Source organism: Mustela nivalis (genome assembly GCF_964662115.1).
Source record: "Mustela nivalis genome assembly, chromosome: 7".
NCBI lineage: Eukaryota > Metazoa > Chordata > Mammalia > Carnivora > Mustelidae > Mustela > Mustela nivalis.
In genome coordinates, this window is record NC_139026.1 from 28,276,454 (window position 1) to 28,283,805 (window position 7,352).

A 7,352-nucleotide genomic window follows, 5' to 3' on the forward strand; every position below is an offset into this window, starting at 1 on the left:
GATGGGTGCTTAACCAAATGAGTCACCCAGACATCCCCCCAAATATTACTTTTAAATTTTATTTAGTCTGCATTATTTTAAATTTTATCCCAACTCAGAGAAAGCTGTTTATATTTCTAAATTAGAGAAAAATAACCTTTATAAAGAGTAGACTACATAATAAGAATTACTCTAAGCATTTTACATAAATAATCATTCTAAAATTAAGTATTTTTTATATCCTTATTTTTTCAAATGACTGATAAGACAAAAAGAGATTGAAGAGAGGATTTGCACATTGTTTGAAAGAACTACCCCAAATCATCTAAAGTTTCAATACAATTCTTATCAAATTCCCGTGGGGACTTTTCACATAAATAGAAAACACAGTTCTAAAATTCATATGGAGTCACAAAGACCTTGGCTAGGAAAGCAATCCTGAGAAAGAACAAAGCTGGAAGCATCGCAATTCCTCATTTCAAACTACACTACAAAGATATAGTAAGCAAAGCAATATGGTACTGACATAAAAACAGGCAAAAGAAATAAAAGAATCAAAAACTCAGAAAGAGATCTCCATATAGTCAACTGATATTTCACAAGAGAGCCAAGAATCCGCAGAGTGAAAGAGACAGTCTCTTTGATAGATGGTGTTGGGAGGACTGGGGAAGCATATGCAGAAAAATGAAAGTGGACCCCTATTTTACACTCACAAAAATTAACTCAAAATGATTAAAGACTTAAACATAAGACCTGAGACTGTAAAACTCTTACAAGAAAACATAGAAAGCTCTGGACATTGGTCTTGACAACAACTTTTTGGATGTGAAAACAAAAAGACAAGCAACAAAAGCAAAAAGCAATAAGGGGACTACATCAAGTTAAAAAGATTCTGCATAGCAAAGGAAACAATCAATAATATGAGAAAGCAATATTTGCAAACAATAGTTCTGTTAAGGGTTAATGCCCAAATGTACAAAGAACTCTACTGTTCAATAACAAAGAATTTAACGATTTTTTTAAAATTTATTTTATTTGACAGATAGAGATCACAAGTAGGCAGAGAGGCAGGCAGAGAGAGAGGGAGGAGGAAGCAGGCTCCCTGCTGAGCAGAGAGCCCCATGCGGGGCTGGTTCTGGGCTGGATCCCAGAACGTTGGGATCATGACCTGAGCCGAAGGCAGAGACTTTAACCCACTGAGCCACCCAGGCGCCCAATAACAAAGAATTTAAAGATGGACAGATGGGGCACCTGGCTGGCTCAGTCAGTGGAGCATGCAACTTTTATTCTCTGGGTTATGGGTTCATGCAGTACATCAGGTGTAGAGATTACTTAAATAAACAATGTAACCTACTAACTAACTAACTTTAAAAAATGGGCAGATGAATTAAATAAACAATTTTTTCCCAAAAGATACAATAATAGTCAACAGCTACATGAAAAAATGTTCAACATAATTAATCATCAGGGAAATGAATATCAAAACCATGATGAACTATCACCTCATACCTGTGACAATGCCTATCATCAAGAAGATAAGAGACTGGGGCGCCTGGGTGGCTCAGAGGGTTAAGCCTCTGTCTTCTGCTCAGGTCATGATCTCAGGGTCCTGGGATCGAGCCCTGCAGCAGGCTCTCTGCTAAGGTGGGGAGCCTGGTCTCCCCCTCACTCTCTGCATGCTGCTCTGCTTACTTGTGTTCTCTCTGTCAAATAAATAAATAAAATCTTAAAAAAAAAGAAGAAGAAGAAGATAAGAGATAAGTGTTTGCCAGGATGTAGAGAAAAGGAAACACTTGTACACAGCTGGTGGGAATGTAAACTGGTGCAGCCACTTTGGAAAACAGTAGGAAGATTCCTCAACAACTTGAAACAAAAACCCCATGCTAGCAAATGACCCAGTAAACCCACTTCTGGGTATATATTCAAACGAAACAAAGACAATATCTTGAAGAGATATCTACATTCTCATGTTCTTTGCAGCATTATTTACTATAGTCAAGATTTGGAGACAAGCTAACAGTTCACCAATGGATGAATGGATAAAGGTGTGTTGTTACATACACAATAGAACATTATTCAGACATGAAAAGGAAGTTGAGATGGATGGACTTTGAGGTCACTACGCTAAGTGAAATAACAAGGAAAAAGACAAATACCATATGACCTCACTTATATGTGGAATCTAAAAAAACTGAACTCACAGAAACAGAAACTAGAATGGTGGTTACCCGGAATGAGGGATAGGGGAAATGCGAGATACTGAACAAATTGTACAAACTTCCAGTGAGAGGATGGCTAAGTTCTGGAAATCTAGTAATACAGCACTGTGAATATAAGTAACAGGACTATGTTACATTCTTGAAAGTCACTAATCGAGTAGATCTTAAATGTCTTCACCTCAAAAAAGAAATGGAGTTATGTGACATTATGTCACTGTTAGCCAAAGCTATGATGGTAACCAATAGTATAAGACATAAATGTATCAAATCAACACAAACTTATACAAGGTTTTATGCCAATTATATCTCAATAAAGATGGGGAAAAACACATATATAAATATTAGATAACTTGCTTTGCAACTCTACTGAAAATAGTTAAAATACTTAAATGAAAATTTGTTAGATTAATATGTGATATGAATTAAATTATATAATTTAATAATTTAACACATACACAAAAAACCCAAAATGACAGACCTAGGTGTCATCCCAACTCTGTTATATCTGCAAGTAATTCACTTACCACTAAGATTTGACATAATATAAATAATATAAATAATGATATAAACCTCAAAGGACTTGCTTTGAGGATGAAAATTAGATGAATGTAAAAAACATGCCTGACAATTAGCAGAGGGTCATCTTATAATCATTACTTTCTTAAAAGAATTTTACTACAGTGGAAACACATTAATGTTGGATTAAACAGACATTTCCAAAATCACATGTGTGGAGAGGAAACACTTGTACAAAGTAACATGAAAAATGAATATAACTGATCCACCCACCTGGGCTTCAATTTATAATTCCACTATTGGATCTCAAAGTTTAAAAATTTCCACTGTCTTTTAAGGATGATTTATTGTATTTATTCCCACTTCTCAATAAGACAAAGAGTTTTCATCTAGAACAGAATACATATTTCTAATCATGCCAATGCTAGCCGATTAAAATTTGCATTTAATCACCATAAAAAGTGTACTTATTTTGAATTCAGCTTCAAATCCAGAAGTGTAGAAAAATGGAAGGCATCCTGTTTTCTAAGACATTCTTCACATATTCTTCCCTTTTATGATAGATTCTGTATTATCCCTTTTATATCTTAAATATTTTCCCTTAGTTCCTGATTTATACTCAACAGAAATATGGTTAGAGCAACATTTCAAGGAAATGATGTTCTGCTTAAGGAGGGGAGTCCTGGGGCCCCCTGGGTGGCTCAATGGGTTAAAGCCTCTTCCTTCAGCTCAGGTGATGATCCCAGGGTCCTGGAATTGAGCCCCACATCAGGCTCTCCACTCAGCAAGAAGCCTGCTTCCTCCTCTCTCTCTCTGCCTGCCTCTCTGCCTACTTGTAATCTCTGCCTGTCAAATAAATAAATAAAATATTTTTTAAAAAAAGGAGGGGAGTTCTGTATAAGGAAAACTGAGGCAGTTTTGTGCACAGGGACACCTCATGGGACCTTTTCTCTGTGTTTTAAACTGTAGAAAGACTGTCTGCTTTTTTTTTTTTTTTTTTTTTTAGGGAAAGGTTTTATCTAGTAGGCTCTACAAATCAGCCTGGAAAGAATTTAATTTATCCTCCTACATAATATTCAATATTCTAATAAGTAGTTCTAGAGCAGTATTTCAAACCTGGATTTTCTGCAACAAGAGCTTATCTCAGTGTGCTGTCAATGTCTTTGGGTTTTTGTTTTTTTTTTAAGTTTGTAGGTTGGTTGCATAATATTTCATATTTTACTTTGTGCTTTCTCATCGAAAAGAATTTCCTTAATGTGTCCTTCTTCAGTTCATTGACATTTTGTAATTTCAATCTTCAAGATCATTTATTCTTTTCTCATTTTTTGTCAGTCATTACCATGTGTGGGTGCACTCAGTGCATAGCTCTAGAATGCAAATATTTATGAACCTTTATAATAGTGAGCATTTTTATTTCTGTATTAGAGAAGAAGAAATGGCCATAAATAGTTTTGACTGAACTTGGTTGCTCAGTAAACCAAGGAGAGGACATAAAAATTTGAACATTTCCAAGACAGTGTGGTTTGGTAGAATCATTGCTTAAATAAGAAGCTACATACAAGAATTTTATAAAGGCAGTACAACCTCTGAAGAAGGTGTAATTGGGAACCCCACTGGACTACAAGTTTAGAGAACAAGTTTTATCTCTGGCTGGTACTACTTATGACTTTGGCCAAGTTACCTAAATTTCCTGGGTCTGCTTTATGTCATATAGGAAAGGATGGAATTGAATTCATAGAACTTTAAGAACATTTCCAAAACTGAAATTTATAATACTCTTTGGTTTAATGCTTCATTAATGGACCCTTAAATCACATAGTGCTTTTGCACAGGGAAGGGAAGAGAGAAAGAAAATAAAATGTTGACTTCTGCTACATATTGGTTGATTTGTTTTATTTTCATTGTCAGATAGATATTTAGAGAAAAGTACCTTATAACTTGCTCAAGGTCACACAGCTAGTAAATGCAAACACTCTTTTTAAGAGTATAAATCATGAACCAAGTGAAAATCAGGAATTCCAAATCAAAAATTGGCTCCCAGTCTCATTCTCCTGCTAGACAGCAGTTACTCTCAGTAGTTAATGTCTATGTTTGTTTTCCAGTAGAAATTCAAATATAGTTCAGCATGTTCACCTGTGTTACAGAGATGTGTCTGAGTAGTCAGGAGTTAAAAATTAGTATCTCATCTTTACATATTACATTTCTTAAAGATTAGGAAAATATATGCTTATTAGTAAATTTACTTTGTCTTAAATGACTTAAACTAGGTCAGCATTAAGACTTTTACTATATATCTCACTTAAAATAATAATCTTTACATTTTAAGAAAGCTTAATAATAGAAATTGCCTTAGGGTCTTGTTATGTGCAGTTGCACAGCAGAATTTTCTAGTATTACTTCTTAGCAAGTTCCTCTATGTTCAGATAATATGGACAGCTCCATATCAAGAACTACGTTACAAGCTTTCAAGGTTTGTTTTTCAAATTTTGGCAAACCAAAATTTGGTTTCTAAAAAATGGTGGTTGAGAGTCTGCCTTGGGCTCAGGTCATGATTTCCAGGTCCTGGGATTGAGCCCTGCTTATGGCTTCCAGCTCAGCAGGGAGTCTGTTTCTCTCTTGGCCTCTCCCCCTGTTTGTGCTCTCTCTGTCTCCCTCTCCAGAGAATAAATTAAACAACAACAAAAAAAATTTTTTTTAAAAGAACATCATTAGGGCACCTGAGTGGCTTGGTCAGATAGGCATCCAATCCTTGGTTTCAGCTCAGGTCATGATTTCAGGGTCCTGAGATCAAGCCCTGTGTTGGGTTTCCTGTTCAGAGCCAGTCAGTCCCCAGCCTCCTCTCCCTCTCCCTCCCCATCGGCCCCTTCCCCTGCTCAGATGTACACGTGCATGCGCTCTCGCTCTCTCTCTAATAAATAAATACATATACACATAAATAAAATCTTTAAAATTTAAAAAAATAAAAAGAACATTATTTTTCTGTATTTTGTCCTCAGGGGAAAAAAAAGAATGTGTTGTAGTTCTAGATGTGAGGTTTTTACATGATGTAAAGATAGTTTCCTTCAGGAACATTTCTGATGAAGGTTACTTTGCGTTGTGCTGTCCCTTATTTCTGGATTCCAAACCTTGTTAGGAAATCCCTTTCGGGCATGCCTGATGACCTGAAGCATTTAACATTTGTAACCTATTTTCTTAGAACTTGCTTTTTATTTTCTGTGCTGAGCAAGCCTGTGAGTTTGACCTTTGATATATAAAAAATGCACTTCGAGAAGTTCGAACAAGGAGAATTATGGTGCTTTGTCATCTTTTATGACATCTTCTTTTTTGAAAAAAGAAGATTTTTAAGAACAGTGTGAGCATGCATACAACTGAGCAAAATACATATTTACTTTCTGTAGCACATTTTTTTCCCCCAGATATATTTATGGATTAGCTTATACTCAATACCTTATGAATTTTTGTTTTTACTACAAAGACAGATAGTATTACTTTGCCTTTTTATTGTCTTTATATATTCTTCTAGTCATTACTTAGAAGGCAAGAACAATTAAGTAACTTTGTGCTACATACTTCCAATATATTTAGTTTACTTTTCAGGCTGAATATGTAAGAGTATGCATTTAAATTTCTTAGGTGAAAATAACTCATGTCATTTTTAATAGTAAATATGTTTTGTTCATTTGAAATATCCTAAGAAAGCATCCACTCAATCTGCCCAATATAACAAAATTTCTGGTCACTCATCATCTTCTTTCACATAAAAGTAATAACAACAATAACAACAATTGAAAGGAAGTATAATTAAGTAGCCATATTTCCTATTCTTCCTTTCCTCCCTTTTTTCATCCTAGTTTTATTTTTCTCTATAAAGGTACCATTCAAATTTTTCATTTGCATTTGGTGCAGTTACTCACTTTACTTGGACTGTACTTACTACTTCTAAGGCAGAACTTGTAAAAATTGCTTTTATGAATATAGACTTTAATATTTTACTCATTTAACATATTTATTGTGCATGTGTTAATGCAGAACATTATCCTAGATGTTGGAGATACAATGTGTATGATACTTGGCACTCTTTTTTAAGAAAATAGGCAATTAATTGTGTGGTCTATAATTTATTTGATGGGCGTAAGTACAGGGTGCTGTAGGAGAACATAGGAGGCCCACCGATCTCATTCGGAAGTAATGGAGGAGGAGGCAAAGGGGGAGAAATTGTATTTTAGCTACAACCTGGAGGGTGAGAAGGAATTAGCCAGATGAAGAATTATATTAGGAGAAAAAAAGATTCGAAGGCTTTAAGAGTTTATTCAGATATACCTCAATTTTTCTTTCACACCTCAGTTGATAAATATCAAACTAAAATGTACCTTGGAGAGCATAGCCAACCCCTCATTTTATGGTTGAGACTCATGGTCTTAATATGACTCCTCTCAAGTGATACAATAAATTAATCACATAATCAGAGCTTTGACCCAAGGCTCTTACGAACATCTATTCCCCTGAAGTTTCCCAGTAAATTCCATCTTCATGAGTCCTCCAGAAATTTCTATAGAAACAGTTAGCAATTTAGATCTAGAATAAGATTACCTAAAATTTTCTTTAAAACACATAGTGTTTAAAGTTGTAATTTAAAAA